General features: G+C 37.9%; 1 protein-coding gene across 1 annotated transcript in view; it reads right to left on the reverse strand.

The window, feature by feature from the left end:
• The window catches only part of LOC107595237 (uncharacterized), a 70,180-nt gene extending 47,115 nt beyond the window's left edge, over positions 1 to 23,065 (reverse strand). Inside the window, exon 1 of the mRNA XM_016285584.1 lies at positions 23,003 to 23,065. The gene's annotated coding sequence lies outside the window, so the exon portion shown is untranslated. The remainder of the gene's footprint in view (positions 1 to 23,002) is intronic.
• Between the last annotated feature and the right edge of the window lie 715 nt (positions 23,066 to 23,780).

The raw sequence follows: 23,780 nt of genomic DNA on the forward strand, positions 1-23,780 counted from the left end.
GACGTTATTGCATTGGCAAGATGGGAATCTGTTTGGGGGTGCACAAGTACAAAACACATCCACACATTTTTCTTTTTACTAACAATGAATATGACCAGCGATGCATTTTTAAACTCAGTCTCGTTTCATGGAGTCTAGGCTGCGTCATCAGTATAACGCTATTACTACTTGAGATTTCAGGACTATTTTAAATAGTTTTTCTCTTATTTTGAGCTTGTAACAGCTGTTAATCTTAGCTCTGTAAACTGCAGATGTGTGTGTGGCCTAAAAATGCAAAGAGAAAGGGATTTGAGAGCAAACAAGCCAAAAGCATGTTAACCATTGAATCCGTTTCAAGACTTTTTGGATTTACTAGAGTCCATGGAAATAATAGACACAAAGTAGGTCTTTGAGTACCACCACACACATCTGCAGTCAAATCAAGAGAGTGCCTTCACAAGAGGGGGAGAAAAAAAAAACATTCTGTATGACTGTCAAGTACATATAAACACCCAAATATATATACTTAAAAAATGTATTGAGGCAACTGGCATCTGCTGTACTCACAAGTCAATGGGTGAAAAGAAATGGCTTGAGGTTATGTACGAGACAACAGATATGCTCACCCATCAAACACTGCATCACTTTTTTTAAAAAGATACAAATGTTTAAGATTTATTTAAAAAAAAAAATTTTTTTAGTGAACTTGCCCCAAGTGTGGTCGATATTATGTATGTATATACTGTGATATCACACCTGGTGATTGACAGATTTATTTTGACATCATCAGACAGGCATCATGCCTCCCAAAAACTACAAAACCATATAGATATGAGCTCCCAATCTTCATCTGTCTCCCAGAATCATACAGGATGTGTATGAACTCACACACACCACCTCCAGTAGGTCTGTGTGTGGGTATGTGGTAACAATGGTCTGTGGGTTACTGCCGGCAGCTTTACCTTGTCATCCACATAAACCTTTAATATGAGACCTTTAAGCTGCAATCCGGCATCTGAAGTCACTGCACTCTGTAATTGACCTTAAAAATACTTTCTGAAGAGGTCGGAGGCAATGTCATTGGCCAAAGGCCCATGCGGTGGCTGCCCTGCCAAAGCCCAGAGGAGCCTGGGAAGGCATCGGAGTGTATATTTAGTGCCCTGTCCTTTGAATGGGAACAAGAGACGTACAAATAATGCCAGTTTGTGCATAAAACCGCTTGTGTTCTTCCTGAATTGTCCCGTATGGAGACACGCTCTCGTTTCTCCCAGGGGGCACCACGTCTGTAGAGTTAAATTCATCAAACGTGGCCTTGAGTTATCATAAGTCAAGCCTTCATTTCAATAGACAACTATTCATTTCTCACGGGCACTGGAGGCAAAGTAAAGTTCAGTTCAAATCTCATATCTCTTTCGTGGCATGTGTGAACGCAACACCTCATATTTGCGAAAGACAAAAAGGTCTTTAACTTTCCATCGATTAAGAAAGGCCTTAAACCACACCTTAAATTCCACAGCTTCTCTGTCAGGCCGTTATATTATTCTCCATTACATAATTTGTGGAACAGCCTATAAATTTAAAATTGCAAGCACTGTGTAAAAGTAGAATTTAATAACCGGGTGAATCTCACGAAACCTGTCAAGAAAGCAGGCCCGGGTCATAATTCACCCCCAAATTAAATAACCAAAGAAATTATAAAAATATATATTTTTTAAAGAAAATTAAGCTATTTTACGGCCCTACGGGCAAGATCTCTTTTTTTTCAAGCACTAGTGAATTTTGAGATTTTGGCCCATTTTCCTTTCATAACTTTCAGAAGCCTTTCAGACTTGTGCAAAGACAACATTCAAAATAGACATTTAAATGTTTATTTTATTGCACTTTATCTGTTTGAGTCGGTAGATTTAAATTACAATACACAACTTTAAAGGCCGTTTTCTCAAAATTAGTTTTTTTTCTCATGTACTGATCAAGAAATCTCCATTTCAGTAGCACTTATACCAAACTTTACTGTTTTATTCCTATCTATATTCTGAAGGCTTTTACAAAAGGGTTTGATCTGATTTTTTTTTTCTTTACAATTTATTTATTTAATTAATTACCTGATTTATATAACATTTTATTTCTAAAAATATGGTAATTTTTTTGTGATAAAATTATTTATTTAAAATCCTATCTGTAAAACCATAGATTTTAATATGCCAACAAAATGGAAAGATTTTTACCTGGCTTCATCCAGTGTCCATATTTCTGAAATGCAAATTACTGCATATTTTATTAGATAATGCCATATTTAAACATAACATTTTAGAAAACGTGTAATACAATGTAAAACAATTGTCTCGATGTACAGGGATTCATCAGCTGTGTAAAGTATGGTGATATCAATTAGTTAAATGTTTGGCCGTTTTTTTAATTATTATTTGTTTTTTTATCGTATTAATCAAATAATCATAATTAAATTTTATTTTATTTATCGTAATTTCCCCTCTGATTCTCATTACTTAATGAAATTATTTCATTCAATACATATTTATAATGTAAGATATATGTAAATAAAGACTTTGTAGTACTGCCTTCAGTTCATGGTAGTTTAATAAAAAAATTGCATTTAATTATTATTATTATTATTAAATACTGTAATGTAAATGAATGAATGAATGAATTTGAGATTTTTTATTTGTTTGTGTGATTCACCCAACCACACATTGAGATGTCATAATAAATAACTGACGTCTTGTGTAATTACTAAGTTTGCTCATAACAACAATGTCCTCGTTTGATTGGGTTATAATTACGCCTCTAGCGGGACAACAGGAAGAGTGATGGCAGATATGATTTACTTGTAAGGAACTTTCTGAAATCATCTGGAAAATGCCCAAGTTACACTACCCCTAAGGCCATGTGAATTGACAACAACAAAAACTTTATCTTCTTTGACTTTGATCCTTTCCAAAGGGGGGAAAAATTCCAGAACTTCCCAAAGCAGTGCTGCAGGTTTTCCATGCTCTCCGGCGACAGTTTCAGTGAACCGGCACATCCTTGCCCAGATGGGCCGAATACAGCTGTCTGGCCGTCCTTAAAGGACACAGAGTTCAACTCTATAATTTAGTTCAGATGAGGTAAAGCAATATTTCTAGATTAATACAAGCCATATTCCTGTAGAAACTATTCCCCCTTTTTTCTCCCCTCTTCCCTGCTTGTTTTCCTCTTCTCCCCCTTCATCTTACATGTCTAAAGACTTTCTTTGGCTCAGGATGAAAGGGAGGAGAAAGATTGTGACCAAGAGAGAGAGAGAGAGAGGAGAAATGAACACTGGTCTTTTTGAAGGTTACACAACACATCCTGTTCACCACCATTACGGTTCTCTTCAAAATACTCCAACCATGATTATGCTAACATTTTTGGTTGACAGTTGACATCAATGCTAAGCTGCTTAAACGCAATCATGTTTTACACCTTATCACTTTGCAATGCATCCTTGTGCGGTTATCACACAAGGAACCCATTATCTGCATTGTTTTACTCAACTAACATATTCTGATTGGAGACTCCAATGCCCTTTTCTTAGCTTTAAAAACACACATGGCTTGTTCACCAAACAAAGTTCAATTCTATCCTTATTTAACGTAATAACCCAATAAAGTTGCTCCAAACTAAGGCTTGACGATATGGCCAAAGTTTATATGACGATATATTTCTTAATTTCAGTCGATGCAATAAAATTTCCGATATCGATATGAACAATATTAAAAAAGCCTCAGAAAAACTGCCAAGAATGCCCAAACCGGATGTCTGTACCTACAAACTTCAGAAAAATGAATTTGCAACAACAAAAACACATGTTGCTAGAGCCGGGCTTACTGAAAATGCACATTCATTCTCTGCCAGCAGGTGGCACTTTTGGAGCGTAAACAGTGTATGCTGTTCTGTGTCAGCTGCATCACGCCGGATATGTTTCCTATGTTGTTGTGATTTGATCTGAATGAAAACAGCGTATCTGTGTGACACAGCTGACACAGAACAGCATACGCTGTTTTACGTCCAGCTGATACTCTCCAAAAGGGTGATGTGGAGGAGACGAATGGTTGAATAAAGTCGTTGTTATTTTTTTTCTTTTGCGCACAAAGTATTCTCGTAGCTTCGTAAAATTACAGTTGAACCCCTGATGTCACATGGATTATTTTACCGATCTCCTTGCTACGTTTCTGGACTTAGGAACATTTCAGTTGCGTTGCTGTCTATGCAGGGTCAACCAGCACTCAGATTTCATCAAAAATATCTTAATTTGTGTTCCGAAGATGAACGAAGGTCTTACAGGTTTGAAACGACATGAGGGTGAGTAATTAATGACAGAATTTTCATTTTTGGGTGAACTAACCCTTTAATACATTAACTAATGGAACCTTATTGTAAAGTGTTACTGAATCAATTGCTAACAAATCAAACATTGCATCCAATGTTCATTTTGAGTGCAGGTCTTCCTTAAAATGTAAAAGCATTATGTTTATTTCATTACCTCTAATCTTATAAGAATAAGATTTAAAATTGATCAAATATTTCAGCTAATTTTTCTTTCTATATGTAAAGTTGTATATGTGTTTATAAAAGATAAAAATATCTATCTGCTGGATTTTAGAAGAACATATGACAATAATATGAAGTCAATAATAATAATAGTAGTAGTAATTATTATTTTTACACATACAGCATTGGTGTCACTGGTTCCTCAAACATAAGGTAAGTGAAGTTCATCAGAACATGAGGGTTAGTTAGCCTCACTTTGTTTACTGTTGAATTTAGAGGCAGATGCTATTGCTGTAGTTCAGAAAGATGTATTTGTTGTTGTTTCTCTTACACTGGCCCGTAATGAAAGCATGAATGCGAGCAGTGTTGAGAATCAGTTGGCTAAACTGAAGTAATAATTAAATCCACTGCTTAGCCTGACCCGATCCATCCTGACTGATACAGCATGTGACGTTTTCTCAGACTGTGTGTTGAATAAATCTGATGAGGTATTGAAAGGTCAACAGAGACAAAATATGCCACATGAATCATTTTTGAGCATATTAGCTCAACGTAGCCTTGGCCTAGCGATTTTGAATAATCCCCTGATCCCGTTTGTTTTGTTCAAAAATTCGTCTTTGTTTTCAACGGCAAAAAATAACAACAGTCGGGTTTGGAATGACATTAGGGTGAGGAAATAATGATAGAATTGTGTAATTTTTTTGGATGATTTACCCCCTTAAAAAGTTAGTTTTTTTTGCCAAAATCACTATGTCCCACGTTAAATAGCCCTCAAAAACACATTTTGAAATGTCTGCAGCACAAGAGCTGCCATGTTGAGCTAACTGGCGAGAGCGTTTTTTCTTCTGCCTCATCAGCACGGTTTCAGGCCAGACCCTGAGCTGTCCATCCATGTGCCCGTGATAAACGAATATAACAAGAATTTTCCTATTGCCACTCATATTTTCACTGGTGCTCCATCAACTCGTAGCATATTTTTTCTGGATCCGTCCTGCGCTTGCGGACCCCATAGCATGGCTGTGACGTCAGATTTGGGTCTCTCGTTGGATGAGGTCTCTCACCCGCAACTCTAACTGCAACCAACAGAACTTTGTCTTTTTTTTTAAACGGGACCACAAAATTAAGAGGTGAATCAGCACTGGTAACCATGTTATTATATACTTTTCTTCCCCCTTTTCACCAAAATGATTTCAATTGATCTACATTTCCATGAAATCAAACCAAAGTCTGGAATATATGGCCCCACATCTTAAAAGACAGTATATCTAACTTACCATCTGACATAATTTGAGGCCCCAGGTTTTTTTCCCAAGTCTGTCTCTCTTTGGTGGTAAAGCTGTAATTTTTCAGATGCACATCCCACAAAATTGCATGGAGAGATGTTCCCATTTTTTTGGTCCGTTGGAGAGACATATTAAGCATTAGACTTCTAAAAACATCTTCTAAAGGACAGCTGTAATGTTCGTGCTGATTCGTACATTAGATGTGACCTAGAAGATATTACATTTGTCCACTTAGGCTTATATCAGCAGAGGCTTGAAAACAATAAAGCATTTGTTCATGCTAAATTTGCAGAGTCCTGTCATACTGTACACTCTTAAAAATAAAGGTGCTTCAAAAGGTTCTTCAAGCGATGCCACAGAAGAACCATTTTTGGTTCCACAAAGAACCATTCAGTCAAAGGTTATTTAAAGAACCATCTCTTTCTTACCTTTTTGTAATCTGAAGAACCTTCTTTCGCCACAAAGAACCTTTTGTGAAACAGAAAGGTTCTTCAGATGTTAAAGGTTCTTTATGGAACCATTTAGACAAAAAGGTTCTTCTATGGCATCGTGAAGCACCTTTATTTTTAAGAGTGTAGATCAAAATTTACAGATGGCCCGCAAACCATCTATTCATCTGTAACTCACCCTCTGCCAAAACAACAATTTGGTTTCTGACTGAAACATTCATAAGCGATCAAAATCATTTAAAAATATTTAGAGTTGGAGAATGTGATTTGTTGTGTCACAGACTTTCAGTTCAGCTCTCTGTTACTGCAAACTAAACATTGTTTTATAGTTCATTTCGGTTATATTCATTCCTCAATAGATGTTTCCTAATCTAACTACAGACTTTTAACTTGCAGTCTTGGGGTATTAATGGTTTTAAAGTTAAACCTCAATGGCAATTTCTCGGTTGGCGCATGACCTCGCAGAGGTATACAATTTTAGATCTTCCATCTTTTATCAAGTTTTTGAGCCAATCACCTGAACTGTTAATGTCATGTGACTGTCATGTAGACTACTACTCTTACTATGAATGAATACCTGCTTTAACATGGAGACAATCAAAGCGTGTAAAGGTATTAGAATATCTTCAAAGAGCAATAAAAGAGCTGCAATCCATCAGATCTGTTAGGAGATAAAGGCAGCATCATTGGCAAGAATGAAGACTCAGGTTAACATTTGTGCTGTTGACTCAGAGCACTAACATAATGTTTCACATAATCCTTGTTAAAGCTGCATAATCATTGCTTAATCTCACTGGGAATCAAACCCAAATCTACTTGGAATGTCTGAGCTATGAATGTCTGCAATTAATTCAGCCATTAATAATTGTTTTAAGTTTATTTAAACTTGGTTTCGTAATAAAAATTTCAGCATTATGTCATGTATTATGTCAATCATTCATTCATTCATTCACTAACCAGTAGATCAGGGAGTCCATTTCAAAAAGAATTAAAATCACTGATGCATTCAGCCGTTTTAAGAGTTGACATCAAAGGTGAGAGTTGATTTCATTCAGGACAAATGACTCCACTGAAGGGTCTAGCATGTCCAGGTGTCCATTAGATCGATTTCTGTATTACTGCACATCCCAGAAAAGCCTTGAGATCTGGTAGCAGTGCTATTTTAGTATTATTTATATACCATTATTAGCTTTTATTTTTATATTTTCAGTTTCAATTTAAGTTTCATTTTTAGTAATTTGTTATGTGATTTTTGTTAGATTTATTGTTTTAAATATTACTATTTAGGTTTAATTTATTTTTATTTCAGTTTTAGCTTTTTAATTTATTACCAGTTATTAATAATAATGTTGTTAATAATAATAACCCTGGCTGGTAAAGGGGATTTTGATTCCTTGGATTGACTAAAATATTTGGATTCTGTTCAACTCAAAGATTAATTCAGATTTGTTCACTGATTGATTCAGCGATTTAGTAGATTGAATCATTACATATCAATCATTGAGTAAACAGATTCATTTAAAAGAGTTGTTCACGACCACAGCACCATTACAGCACTAATCAAGAATATTGGCCTGGAATTGACTCTTGGAACTGACTCTGAATCTGAAAAAATTGAACCGTAATCGATTCTAACAGTTCTTGAAGAGTCATAACTAACCAGGCATCTGAACGGAATAATACAAAAATAATGTTTTCAAAATATTTCCTCAGACATTGCCCCAGACTTCCATTGGTCAGACAAACAGACCCATCCCAAACTCTTATGATTTACTTATAATTGTCTCTGCATTATAAACTATAAGAGAAGGTATTTGAAAACCATTATTTGCTGCCTCATAAGCACTGATATTTCCCTCAGGAAAGATGTTGCTATCTTGTAAATTAAAAGGTGGTGGTTTAGTAGCAGGATGTGGAACGCGGCAAGTGTATCTATTTCAAATTAATTGATTACAATCACCAACACAGATCTGTCTTAAGATACAGATATCAGCTATTCATGGAGGAGTTTTACTGATAGCGATCTACAATACAAAAGTAATGGGAAACCAGTGCAGAACAAAGCTCAGGCATGATTTGTGGCCTGCATGGCAGCAGACGCTTGATGCATGGCTGCATATGTGCACACATGCTCGCAGGAATCTGCTGGCACACTGTCATTATGGCTGGATATGTGTGTGTAAACATGTGGCAGCGAAGAGAGAGTCAGTACTGGCAGGAACATCTGAGCTGTCAACAGAGGCTCCCTATCACTGAGAGCAAGATAGAGAGAGAAACAAAACAGCTGGCATTATTACGGCACTGTCAAAACAGAAGTGCTCGCGGCGGGGCGGCCAGCAGCCATCAGTGCGCTACAGGAAAACCCAAATCAGCCGCACACTCTCGCTGGAGGAAAGTGTGACGACCTCTGTGACCCCAGGGCTGTGTGTGGGGGAGGAGACTGATAGGTGGGCCACTTCAGCTGTGTACAGTGTGGCAGAGCAGCAGGGTGTTATGGGATACACCTTCAAAATGGTTTCTGGAGATTGTTGGGGGGAGCTTTAAAAAAATAACATATTTCATTTGAACCAAAACTGTTTTAGTCTTTGCAGAATCTTTTGAAGTTTTTTTTCTAGTTCTTCAGAAAAATTGCAATGTACTGGAGTTTTAAAGAAACCAAAGACAAAAAATATGAATGGTGAAGGACCTATAACACCAAGAACTTCTAAAATGGCAAAAAAAAGCCCTATACAGTAAAAAAAAAAAGATGTTAAGAAAGTGACTGAAGGTGCCAAATTAGGCATATAACCATGGTTCCTTGAGAGATAATGATACACTGTGTCCCCTAGGGGACACTTTTGGGAATGACATCAGCATGACCGGTGTCTTAAGCATGTCTGAAGCACTTCCAAATTCATTGGACCATACAGCCCATGATGTCATTAGCAGGGTACCTGGAGGTATAAGAGGGTGCCTGTAATGCACGTCATCAGTTTCTTTGTCTGAAGGAGACATGAAACAGGTAGGCCCAGGGCATGGCAAGGGGGCGCAGTGTCTCGTTACCTCTCAGGGATCCATGGTTACATGCATAACCCAAGAACTCCACACTGCATCCCCTAGGGGACACTTTGGGGAATGAAATACCCACTATGCCACTCCTCGGTGTATGCCTGACCACCTGGTTAGAGAGCACCAAAAATAGAGGCAAAAATGCATCCGATTAAAAAGGGGAACGCCAGCGACACCCCGAGCTAAAATAACTTGGAGGAAATGGGGGAACCCAGCCCAACACTAATATAAGGAAGGGGCATCCCATTCAGCCAAGTTGTGAACAACTGTCCTCAAACAGCTATGTACCTAGAAGCAATGGGTCATCTGCTTGAAACCCTAATGCAGGGGAGACAGCCCAAAGTATGCAGGATTCGGGGGACCGCCTGCTTGAAAATACCCTGAGATCAGGGGAGACCGAACACATATAAAAGGAGGACTGCCTACTTTAAAACCCTAAAAGCAGGTGGGCAACGCAAAACCACTCACAGCTCAAGGAGGAGAGACCAGACCATCAGCAGGTGGTTCTCAAATATATTAAAAGCTCACCAATATCATCATAAGTCCAGCCTCAGAGCCTGTAAGCAGTGGTTGAAAACACTCTAACGGGGGGAGGGGGTGGTGGTAACTCAGGAGGGATATCAAGGAGAGGTGTCAGACCACTGGTTGCAGCACTTCCTGTCAATCACCTCTCTGAGGTCTTCCCTCCTCTTCTTAACATCGCACTTTCTCTGTGCTCGACTCCGGGAAGGGGGAGGATCACGAGTGGCAACACTAACTTTCTGGTCCTGTCTCCAATCTGGTTTAGCAGATGTTTATATCTCCTGAAAGCCACTGATTACGCCGTCGCCTCCCTAAACTTCTCGACCACTGCTTTAACAGATGTGCCGAAAAGCCCAGAAGGAAAAAGCGGAGCATCAAGAAGAAAGTTTTTCTCTTTCTTCCCAATGTCCGCTAAGTTCAACCACAGATGTCTCTCCGTGTCCACCATTGCCGCCATCGCTCACACTAGCAGGTTGAGACGACTCAGTACTTACACTCTCCTTGTCATCACCAACCACATCCACATCCTCGCTTTCATGACTGGATGATACCAGCAAAGTGCTATCCGGAAGATCTGAAGACTTAAGAGAGAGAACATCCAGATCCCGCCGATCGCTCGAGCTCGCAGTCGAAGATTTAGAGAGATCCGGTCCCTTTTCGAGCTTCTTCACGAGCTCAACCTGTGAAACCCACAACTTGAGTTTTCACTGTGCCCCAGCAGCAGACGCCTGTCCCACATCACGCGAGAATAGGGACAAAGCGAGAGCGGAGCTTCCTCATCGGGAATTTATCACAATAAGTGCATTTAGTGCCCTCGAGCACTGAACACTTGTGCTCCTCACCGAGACACATAACGCAAAGGTCATGTGTATCCTCAGGTGTCAGAAATCTCAGACACGGAGGCACACATTTCCTAAAACAATCGCTTGACTTCTTGCTGTCCATAGTGCTTCACACACGCTGAACAAACAAACGGCTCCTGAAGACAAAAAAGCTGATGACGTGCATTACAGGCGCACTCTTATACTTCCGGGCACCCCGCTAATGACGTCACGGGCTGCGTGGTCCAATGAATTTGGAAGTGTTTTCTAGTGGTCGACCGATATATCGGCCGGTATTTGGCATTTTTCAAATATCGGCATCGGCCGATAAGTTTTTTTGTTTGGCCGATGCGTTCGTGGTGGGACTTTTATTTTGACGGCACGCTGGACTTTTATATTGACGTCGCTGAGAATGGCAGCGCCTGAACACAGTGCTCACTTTCTCCCTCTCGTTCACTGTCGTCGTAAACAGTTAACACGGACAGAAGTCTGTCTAATAATCAGATAGAAATACAGAGTTCTGGCATGAAACTCTGATGGTGCAGTCTGATAGGTCTAACTCAATCTGATGTAATGACATCATTATCACATGGCACAGCTGATTGGTTCTCTCCTGTATTGGTAGCCAATGAGCTCGCTGCTCAACATTCAAATATATGAGTAGAGCTTGCCGTAGCAGTGCAGCTTGCTTCAGAAACTCTCCACCTTCCCCAGCACCACCTGTAAAGATCTGCTACGAGGTGATTCATGCATGTTATATTTGCAGCAGCAATATTTCTTACATGCTCACAGCAGCATGTTGTGGATGTATTGGCAGTAGCAAGTCTCGGTACTTGCTCTGCCGCAGCAGCAATGTAGCAGATCTATTCCGCCAAGACCAAATACATTAACATTGTGATGTACATTACCATGCCAATCCCTCTGAGAGTTGTCATGACATAACTGTCAAACAAAGGAATTAAAATGTATACAAAAAAGTATTATAACTATTGCTTTTATATTGTTAGTAATAGAAAGGCAAACATTACAATACTTTCTCGTTTGCCGCCAGCATTCAGCAAATACATATTTACATAATTTAAACAAATCTTTGAATGACTAATGAACATCTAATTTCAAAAACCTTGCAAACTTAGTCGAATCCAGCTGTGAGATCTTATGAAGTGTGCATTTGTATCCTGCACGATCACGTGTACTCTGCATGACGGTCGGTCCGTGTGAATTGAATATGGACAGGAGGAGAGTTCAGCTTTACTGAGACGCGCAATCGACAAATATTAAACTCGTGATTTCAAATTATGCTGCGCTTCATGCTTTTGCCCAATGAAATATTCATGTCATTTTCACTGTGTGCTGTATGTAACATGAGTGTTACCTTGGCTTTATTTGAAAAAATGTGATTCCCAATGCACACGAACTTCCCAGAATACTGAGTGCCCTGCTGGTTACAGTGTTTACTTCCCTTTTAATTATGTTTTTATTAAATATTTGTTTATTTGTGAAAAATACTTTGTCATTTAAAGTATAAGCATGATTATTTTACACATTTATTTTTTAATCCATTTTCAAATGATTTAAATTTTCTTAAATATTAAATACAATTATATCTGCTTTCCAAGATATCGGCATCGGCTGTCAAAAAACCAATGTCGGTCGACCACTAGTGTTTTCACACATGCTTCAGACACTGGTCATGCCCCAAAAGTGTCTCCTAGAGGACACAGTGCGAGTTCCCTTGAAGGGGAACCATTAGAATTATTACTATTGTTGTTGTTAGGAAATATTTAATATCTTGTGAAAATGCCTTGGAGTCATTCAGAGGTCACAGATTTAAAAAATAAACTCAAATAAATAAATGCATTTATTTAACAATACCATGGCATTAATAAAACATACATGTATTTATTTATTGTATTCATTATAATATTTAATAAGTCTCTTAGGCCAACATTACAGTAAAAAAAGACTTATTGGTTAATATTATTACAAATTAAAAAAACTTAAATATACTTAAATATATTGTAAAATGTAATTTATTCCTGTGATGCAAAGCTGAATTTTCATCATCATTACTCCAGTCTTCAGTGTCACATGATCCTTCAGAAATCATTCTAATATGCTGATTTGCTGCTCAAAAACACATTGACAGTTGAACAGTTGTGCTGTTTAATATTTTTGACATGAAAGATTTCAGGATATTTTTAATTTATTTTATCCAGGATTCTTAGATTTTTTTAATGGGTATTTTGGTAAACATGAGTGAAAAACTAGAGGCATATGCGTGATTACTTGAGTGTTTTTCTCTGGAGAAAAATGTAAGCAGACAACAAGTCACAATCTAATTAGTGATTTTTTCAGTGCTGTGAGTACAAACATGTAAAGCACATTTGAGCTGAGGTATCCTCGCACGTTTACACCAGCGGAATGTGACCTTGCATTGTTGAGCGCATCTGAGATTTATGGAGCTGCTGCAGGGGTGTGCATATGGCAAACAGATGGGGGCATCGTGATCATCTTCTTTTCTCCTCTCTTTCTCACATGGTCTCTCTTTTGCCAATTGACTGATTCTAATCCATCACTTCACCACCTCCCCCAAACAAACATGTCACTCAGCTACAGTATCAACACACATACACACATTTACTTGATCCAGCAAACCTGTCACTCAACCCTCCTTTTGTCTATTAAACGCCATTTTCCATCAGCACTACCCTCGGTGGACTCTCTGAACAATCCCTGTCACCTTCTCACTCTCCTGTGGCTCATCCAACCACGCCACACACTGTGTAACCTTTCAGTCAACCTCTCAGAACCTCCCAGAAGTCAATTTCTCACTGATCCTGCGTCAGTTTCCAGTTTTCTCGCCCATTTCAAACAAACGCCAAAACCGATCTCTGATCTACAGAAAACTGTGTAAATTTGACGGCGACTGTCTGAAACGTTTCCCTCCTGCGCATGTATTCCGCAATTGGTCGTGAGCGGGTTTGACATCTGTTTAACGACACAAAGTGAGACGAGACGTTTGCGGTCGTGCGAATCAGGCGGTTCAGGCTTCAGTGCTTACAGTTACTTAGACGGACAGACCCACCCAGACGCATCCAGAGCATCTTCTGATTCCAATTTAGCGCCACTCTTTTCCCATAGACACAGCGACCTAAAGGCTAAGACATCCGGCATGCACTCGGGCACATATGTGCGCACACACACACACACACTGCAAATGGACCAAAACATTTACATTCCCTTTATTAGTTTGCCCGTTTCTAAAAAGTGTTTCTTTTTCAAACTGCAAAGGCTGCGATTTAATTAAACTAAATAATGAATTGTGCTAGTGAATTGCGTCACTGTATTCTTTTACTCATGATGTCTTCTGGAAAAAAAAACTTGATGGCTTAATGCCTGAAAGTGAAGAAATTAATAAAGCCCGAAACATTACTATTGTAATTTCACAGTTCATTATTATTATAATAATTATTATTATATTTTTAAATACTTTTTTTTTTTTTTTAGAATGAAATATTAAAATGGAAATATTTGTATTTAGTTTAATGTTTTAATAATAATACCATCACTACATTTTTGGCCAAATTGTGCAGTCTTACAAACAAGCAAGTAAATCCTTTTTTAGAATCACATTTGAAATAGCTTTTTCCCCCCAGAAAAATTGCAATTTGATTTATTGCCCAAATTGTTCAGCACTTACATTTATATTAGTTAAATTTTAATTAAAATAGTAATATTTCTTATAATATATATATATATATATATATATATTATAACATAATTATAACATTATAATAATAATAATAATAATAAACTTAATATTTTGTTTAATATTTTATGTAGGAATAATAAGTTATAATAAAAATAAAATGACTAATATTAATATTATTTTAGTCATATTGATATATAATCACAACATTTGTAGCCAAATTGTGCAGTCCAGCATTTTAAATCACAATAAGATGTTTTCTTTAACTCCCTAAAGATCAATATAATTTTTAAGGCATCTACTGGCACCAAACAGAACTGCAAAAATAATGATAGTTTGGTTACATATTTCAAGTGCAAGGTAATAAAATGGCCAGGGAGAAAAAGGACTTTCATTAAAGAAGAAACCCAGGCTATATCTGGCAGCCAGATTAGCATAAAGACTAGGCAGAACACCTCAGTGCACACATTTCGTTCAGAAAAGATAAAGATCTGGTTTGCTATTACTTAAAATGCAAACACACACATTTATTTAAACTCACAACAAAGAACTCTCAAACATATACACAACAGTTTTGAAAAAATGTAAGGGTGAAGACAGACAAAACAAAGCACAATCTCTCCATCTGCGCACCAAGCATCGCAGGATTACAGACAGTCACTCAGGTCAGACCGAAATGGAAACAAGAGCGGTACAGGCTGGAAAACATTACATTAGCCGTTCTCCATGACGACCTCACTCAGCCGAGTGAAGCTGTCTGTCCATCAGAGGTAAAGTCACAGGATCATGGTACAGTATTCTATTAGTCTAAACCTGACAGATCTTTAGATGCGTGCAGATTCAATCTGGACTGAATTCTGAAAAAAACACAAAGTTCCTCATGAGCGCACATGGAAAGCACATCCCAGATGGAACCATGAGCCATTTCCATTTTCTCTCCTCATAGAAAAAGTATCAGGGAGGTTAGTGTATAATATCAAAATGACTTTAGGCAAGTCAGTTCACTCGGCAGCCGCTTTGGGCAGTACAACTCCTATCCTATTGAATGGGAAAATACTGAAAGCTCAAAAGCTGCTTGCCAATCTCACATTTCAATAACATCTTTGAAACATCTGATGGGACTTAAAAATAAACTATAATTGTATCTCACTGGAACTAACATAACACTGGATGGGACTTAGAAATAGATTAAATAAAATGTCCCCATTCGGTGTCGTGTGACCTCAAAATGGTGGCCTTTATGAGGAGACCCCCTCCATGTAAAATTAAACAGTTTGGGCTACTGATAGCTTGTGTGATTGTACATCATTTCTGATTTGCACAATTCTGAATTGGGTGCATGAAAATAAATGGCACTATCATTCTTGGAGGAAGAGACCTGATCTGTGATCTGTCTAGATCAGTGATGGGCAAATTTGGCCCTTCCAGGCCACTTTCCTGCAGAGATTTGATCCAACCCTGATGGCTGTTCGCAGGACCCTCACCGCCAAACCTCTGCACCTTGAAATCGAATTTTTCATACTGTAATGCCTTCATTCAACAGATCTGAAATGTGTTTTGAATTTTCTATTTAAATGGTTTTAAAATGGGAAAACTGGACCTTGATGACCGCATAAGGGCAAGCATACGCTTATTACGCATGATAGTGAGAGTGTGTGAATCAAACTGTTTGGCTGACTGTTTCAGAGCACTGGATGAAACCCAGATTAACTGTTCAGATTAAAGCCTCTAAAAGGGAGTCATTAATCATTATTCTGGCTGCATTATTAACAGTACTTGCTAAGTCAAGCATCATTATTATTATTGCTCATACTCAGGGTTAGAGGTTTCATTCTAAAGGATCTCAATTACTTTGAAATACTTTGGCTTACAACCTCAAAAATAAGGTTTTATTTATTTTAAGTCTGGCTAGTAGTTCCAAATTTTTCATTCCAGAATGATCTTTTTTTAATTTTTAGATTGTATATATATAATTTGCAACATAATTGTACAATGTAATGTGCAGTAATACCATGGCAGCACAGAACTGGCTTAAAAGTGCCAATGACTGTTCTGTCAACTGGGCCAAGAAAACACTCTCACTCTGACTTCGGGTCAACCTTACGGTGTGTCCACATGTCTTTGTTGATGTTCTGCAATCTCCACCTACAAGAACTACATTGGTAATGCATAACCAGACAATAGTAATCCACCTACAATAGTAACCCACCTCAAAAGGATGATTTAGTCAACTACACTACTTAATTTTAGGGATTCATGAAAGAGCATGACATAAATACGAGCTTCCGATTTCTGCTTTCAATCCTTTCGACCCATTTGTCTCCTAAGCTTCCATTATGAGTATTTTTACTGTAAACATGTCACCCCTACTGAGAGTAATCAACAGCACACCACAGATACATTGCATACACACTGGGTTGATAAAACCCTGGGATATTTCTTCAACTTCACGATTTTAGACCGGGAAAAAAAATGATTTCAAAAGAAAAAGGGCACCAGATTCACAGTATTTCTCAGAGAGGTCTGTGATTTCTCAATTATAACCACTCAAATACAAAAACATTTTGCATTTGGGCCTAGACAGCGTATAGATGTGCGTGTAAAGATGACCGAATTCGTGATTTTTCACATTCCCTCCACTACACCTTATGATATTGGCAGGAGGGCAACTAATTTGGGTGAGGATGTAGTCTGTAGCCAATCTAGCAGCTCTCTCTCCTTCCTTCTTTCTCCTTCCTCTCGCTCCCCTCATAGCAGGGCGGGGCTCGTAGACTTTTACTGCTATCATAATAAACATACATTTGATACAGGAGGTGGGCTGGACGAGGCTTGATGCTGTAAAGTCAAGTGCCTACAGCAAGCGACAACTGTAGCAATCACAAAACCCCCAACATCCTCTTCTTCTCTTGTATAGACTACAGTCTGAGTGTATAGACAAGCCAGACATGAGCTTTATGTTTATCACCCTTCCCCTGGAGCAAACGGCGCAAAAAGGCGATTAAACATTTCCTTTATCAGCCAGGCGTAACCAACAAACCTGCATGCAAACATGTCTCTAAACATGTATCTCCAAGCAACATGGAACCAAATAGACTTATAGGGCGTAATTTACCAAACATGAGCAGAACGAATGTGCAAAATCGTTCATACATAGTTCTTGTGTAAACCGACGCATTGAATTGAACTATTTAACAATGATTTTAAGAATGATTGACAGACATTTGTTCTGTTTGTGCTGCATGAAGGAGATCCAAAAAATGTTAGTTTGCATACCAAGTTCAAAAAGGACGCATTGTGTTGGTGTTAAAACGGTTTCTTTGTTAATTGTTACTAAAATTGTTCAAGTATTTATGCTTTGAAGTGCGCTAGTATTGAGACAAATTTCCACGAGCAGAACACATATCGGAGTAAACAGTTCGTAAAAACCATTCTTACATAAATTAACATATTTGTGTGACAATTAATCTAAGAAGGGTTTTGCAAACAATTTATGCATAAATTTGCTCTGCTCACATTGAGGACCAAAACCTGTGGTGACATGCTAGTTTAAATATTTTATATGTATAAACAGTGTTGGGGAAAGTTACTTTTAAAAGTAATTCGTTACAATATTGCATTACTCCATAAAAAGTAACTAATTACATTCTTACTATTACGGAAAGTAATGCATTACTTTACTTTTTCGCTTGCTTATTTGTTTATAATAACAAAAAAACCCAAAAGTTATATTTCTGGCAACTGTAAAGGCCCTTTCACACCAAAAGTGAAATTAATAAACCTCATGCTGAAGTAAATGCCTCTGCACCTCACTCACAATTTCTCTCAACACGGGGACAGAAGAGCTGCCAGTGAATAAATGGGAAAACAAAGTAAATTGTGTTAATTATTTTAAAAACAAACAAAGATATTTTCCTGTGAATTTAAGTTACTTTACTAGTTACTTTAAAAAGTAAACTGATTACGTAACTCACGTTACTTGTAGTGTGTTACACCCAGCACTGTGTATAAAAAGGATGGATTGCATTGCTGGCAGTAAAGTTGTTAAAGAATGTTTTAAATAAGAACACTAGTATTGGGATTTAGTACCATTAACAAAAACTTGTGTAAATCGTTGCATTCTTATGCACACATCCTAATCTAATCCATACTATGTAGTACAAACATTTTTCAGGATTCAGGTTGGGTCTGGTGAAACATTATTTACTGTATGATTCTAACAGCGGCTGATGAAACCAACAGGAAACTACAACAGACCAGACACAACTGACAAAGACATTTTGATGAACACACTTAGACAATACTTGAAGACTGAACTAAAAATGTGAGTATAATTCAGCTCTGTTAAAACAATACATCTAGAATTACCGGAGACAAACTCCAACTGAGTGTGCATGTGCTTACTGGTGACCTTCAAAACGAACATCATCCAAAAATAAAGTCTGCATATAGTCCATACAACTCAACCACTTAAAAGAGCTCTCACAGACTGTCTGTCTTGGAGATAGTTTAAGAGGACTGCGGCAAAGGAAGCATATAAAGTGACATTTACCATATTAAAAAAATATATGAAAGCCCTGCCAATATTGCTCTTTGTTATTTATAAGGCTTTGTTACCCAAAAAAGCAGTGGACAAACGCTGAACTCTTGCCATCATCTGTGTGCTAATTGACATGGGAAACTCGTCTGTGTACAATTTAAGGGGTTTACGATGTTTGGTTGTTGGTGCACCATCACAATCTGTGCACCTGATAACTCTTTCAGATTCCCTTGAAATTACTCAATTGGGTTCAGAGCAATCCATTAGTCTAATTGCCGTGCTTGTCACTGAGGAAAAAAAGAGACGCAAATAATCAGTGGCTAGAAGCTCATGAAGCGTCCCACTAGTGTTGGGCCAAGCAATCAGCTTCAGATGACCCCAAACTAGTGATGAAATCTCTCCAAAAACACTTTCTTTTCGTGACAGGGTGCATGGGAATGACTTTTTGTGCATGGGAATTTAAGTTTATTGGCCAATGCTAATTTATTATTACGTATTGCCCCAATTTTCCATAACACGTGACCAAGCAGACGGTGCTTTTCGAAAGCCAAAGAGTTCAGTAATGTTCAAAAAAGACAGCAAAGGAGAAAATAAATACATATTACTAGATAAAAAACAAATACAAATCTGTACACTTGAGCCAAATTACGTGGAAGCGCCATGTGTTAACTTTGAGGGGACGGCCTACAACAGATTATGAAAGACGTTTGAAGAGCACAGTCTCTGCATGTCACACACCTCATTTATTTTGGTGGTACCTAAATGTCTAGTAGATTATCTTAACTACATGTTCTGACATCATGTGGATGGGCTAGCAGCCATTTGCTTGACACTAAAATTTGCATGGAAGCTTGGTTTTGCCGATGCTTGGTTTTGCTGATGGAAATCTCACCCCCTCAAGACACATCGTGCCAGATTAAATACTTGCTGATGTGTCTTGTGATTGATTGCGACACATTTGAAAGTTTTGAGTTGAATTTGAGATACATATTATACAAGAACGAGATTTGAGAGCAATACTTATGCAAATAACTGAAATTTTCATCACAAGTATAGCTACAGTACTGTATGGCTTAAAAAGATTTGGAATATAGCACAAGCCACATATGGATTATTTTTATAATTGATGTTGATTTTTTTGATAATTTATGTTGCTTTTGGAGCTAAACGGTGAATCACTGTTTGTGTTTGTTGAATGGAAAAGAGCAGCCTGAACAATCTACAAAATATCTCCTTTTGTCTTCTACGAAAGAAAGCAAAATTGCTCGTTCGTCACCACAATGCCAGGGTGTTGCTATGCAGTTGCTAAGGTTTTCTTAGTGGTTAGTGCATTACTATGCCATTGTTAGGGGTTACTGGCCCAAGTTAAAAAAATATATATTTCTGCTCTGTATCAGGTTCCCCCTTAAATACGTATTAATGGGATTTGTTTGACATGTCATTGTTTGCTGGGAAAATACAGTACATACAGCATGAATACTACACCAAATCATTGCGATAACTTTCCCAGTGGCCGATAAATGTGCGTCAAATCCCATTAACGTATATTAATGGAGGAACCCAAGCCATATCTAGAGCGTAAATATTGTTTTTGTTCTTTTAACTTGGGCCAGTAGTAACCCCTAACAATGGCACAGCAATGTATGGGTCCTGTGATAAAAATGTGCGACAAATCCCATTAACCTATATTACGTTACGCGAAGTTTAATTCTTAATACAGGCACTACCAACTTGGGCAGCTAAGAGTTCTGAGAGTTTGAAGGTCTGATTCCAGTGTTACATCATCGTGTGTTTGTGAAAAGAGAGAGTTTAAAGGGACAGCAGTGGAGACAGAAAGGAAACAAGCAAAATCTGAAAGGGCAGGTGACACGCTGTGATGAGTTCAGTTCAGAGCCGTTATTAGAGTAATGAGAACTACACGGGAAATATTGGCACAGACCCAGACAGCTGAGAGAAAGATAGAGAGAGACAGAGAGAGAAAGGAGTGCTGAGGTGAGAGATTACATAAGGAAACAGGACTGTCTGGACACAGATTTTATTCCATATACTATTTAAAGGGCCATCTGGTGGCCACAATCTCAACCTCTTCATATCTGCACCTCAATTCCTACCCTCATTCTTTCATCCTTTGCTTTCTCATTTGATCCTACAGTATATTATCTACGAACACTCTTTCCATGTAGTAGCAATCCAATTGTATTGTATTGTATTGTAGCCCTTTGTCAATCACATGACACTTGCAATATCCCAATACATCCATCCTCACTGCATTCATCCTCAACCACACTTGATCAGTTATTAACGTCTGCCTCTTATTTGACACTTCCAACTGTTATCCCATATCACAGACATTATTATAGGATGTGCTCCAAGACACTTCTTCATGTGGATTTGTTTAGTTATGCCTATTTTTTCCCTTTATTTGAAGCCTATTTGGTCACTTTACATGGCTCAGAGAATTTGTTTATACAAATCTGTTTACATATGCATAACTATTACTGACAAGATACATATGCTGTCCTAAATACATGGTTTTAAGAGATTTGCATTAGAACAATGTGTAATTGCAGGCCAAAAGGAAAATACATAAATAAATAAGGATGTGATCTAAATAGTAAAGATGCCGGGTGGCTTTAAACATGGGAAACATACAGACAAGCACTACAAGTGCTCTTTTAGGTTTGAGAATTGGTGGTCATGATGCTGTAAATGTATTACTCATATAAATTCCAGCAATCAACCAGCTTCTATTTATGCAATTATGGATTTACAGCAAGAGATGTAATTATACACTACTGTACTACTTGTGCAGCCACAAAATTCATGTATGTTTTGCAGGGAGTTTCAATATGCACCATCTGGTTTGATTAAAAAAAACAAACAAAAAAAACATACTGCCTGAGAAAATATATAGTAATAACAGGTACTATGATAAATCTAACAGAAATTTTCACCTCCTAATTTTTTTAAGGCTGGGCGTCGCATAGAGGAAGTTATTAAACCTCTTAAATATTAAATCAAGAATATTCCACATAACTCATGCAGATAACTAACAGCGATGCCTAGATATACACAAACACAAGGCTCCTGGTAAAAATCTGATAAAAGCTGGTAAACGGGAGCCTTCTCCCAAAATAAATATGACACAAACAAGCAAACAAATAAAATAAATAAATAACTGTGGGTATGGCTTTAACCTGTCACTGCCAACTGTTTACTTTCCTGGAAAATCCATACTAGCGTTCAGTGACAGGACTGAGCACGCATCCATGGAAAGTGCCACAGGGGAGAACAGAGGAAAAAGATGGGAGGGGTGGACGCAGGTTGCCAGTGACAAATATCTGAGATTCCAGTACCTGGCCTGACCTCTGTGAGTGACCTCCCAGCGTGACTTACCAGGGAGACTTCCTTTACAAGCAACCGAGGGACAGTAAATCTATGAATAAAAGTTGAAAACTGGCTCAGTGTCATGTACAGGAACTCTGGCCCCAGACTACTTTACAGCTGCAGAGCCAGTATGATATAGATCCTGAATATATCCTGAATAATAACTCCTCGATGCTTGTATAGACTCATTCTCTCTGTTTACATTTGTATGTAATTTACATGACTATATATATGACTATTTTTGTGACTATATGTGTGTGTGTGTGTGTGAGGGAGAGAGAGAGAGATGACATTAAAAATAAATGGAAACATTTTAACTAAATATGACAGTTAAAAATAAATCATTAAAATTATTATAGTCATGTCAATTTCTCTAGCTGACAAAAACACATGCAAGGATTGGTTACAAAGTTGGTTACAAAGTTTTATATATATATATATATATATATATAAAAATACTTACACTATGCAAACTTAAGGAAACTTGCACATATAACACACACACACACACACACACACACACACACACACACATTATTTATCACACTTCTCTCTGATAACAAATGTCAGCCCATTAATGAATTATGCATGAATACAAGTGCTAACATCACAGAAAATCAAGTAAAAATATCTTCAGACACAATTGTCAGCTGTGTGTGTATAATGTGATTAAGTACAGCAGCCATGTCCACAATAATTCATGCACAAAATATCAAGTGGATAGATAGGACCCTCACCTTGCAAGCAGCGCTGAAACTCCCAGCAGCTCAGTGAGTGTGTTCCTGTCCCGCTCCTCTCACTCTTACAAACTGACGTCTCTCATCCACAACTCACCGCATGGCTCTCATTACACTCAAATGCAAGGAGAGGGCGAAAGAGAGAAGAGAACTAGTGAAGAGAGAGAGAGAACCTAGCCCAGCCCAGAAAGATAAGTGAAGCTAATCAATTCTACCTTCATTTCAGACTCTCTGCTAAAATTTCCATTAATTATTTTTTTCCTCCAAAAAATACTTACACTATGCAAACTTAAGGAAACTTGCACATATAACAGTATACACACACACACACACACACACACACACACACACACACTATTTATCACACTTCTCTCTGATAACAAATGTCAGCCCATTAATGAATTATGCATGAATACAAGTGCTAACATCACAGAAAATCAAGTAAAAATATCTTCAGACACAATTGTCAGCTGTGTGTGTATAATGTGATTAAGTACAGCAGCCATGTCCACAATAATTCATGCACAAAATATCAAGTGGATAGATAGGACCCTCACCTTGCAAGCAGCGCTGAAACTCCCAGCAGCTCAGTGAGTGTGTTCCTGTCCCGCTCCTCTCACTCTTACAAACTGACGTCTCTCATCCACAACTCACCGCATGGCTCTCATTACACTCAAATGCAAGAAGAGGGCGAAAGAGAGAAGAGTACTAGTGAAGAGAGAGGGAACTTAGCCCAGCCCAGAAAGATAAGTGAAGCTAATCAATTCTACCTTCATTT

Source organism: Sinocyclocheilus grahami, unplaced genomic scaffold (genome assembly GCF_001515645.1).
Source record: "Sinocyclocheilus grahami isolate Dianchi unplaced genomic scaffold, SAMN03320097.WGS_v1.1 scaffold199.1, whole genome shotgun sequence".
NCBI lineage: Eukaryota > Metazoa > Chordata > Actinopteri > Cypriniformes > Cyprinidae > Sinocyclocheilus > Sinocyclocheilus grahami.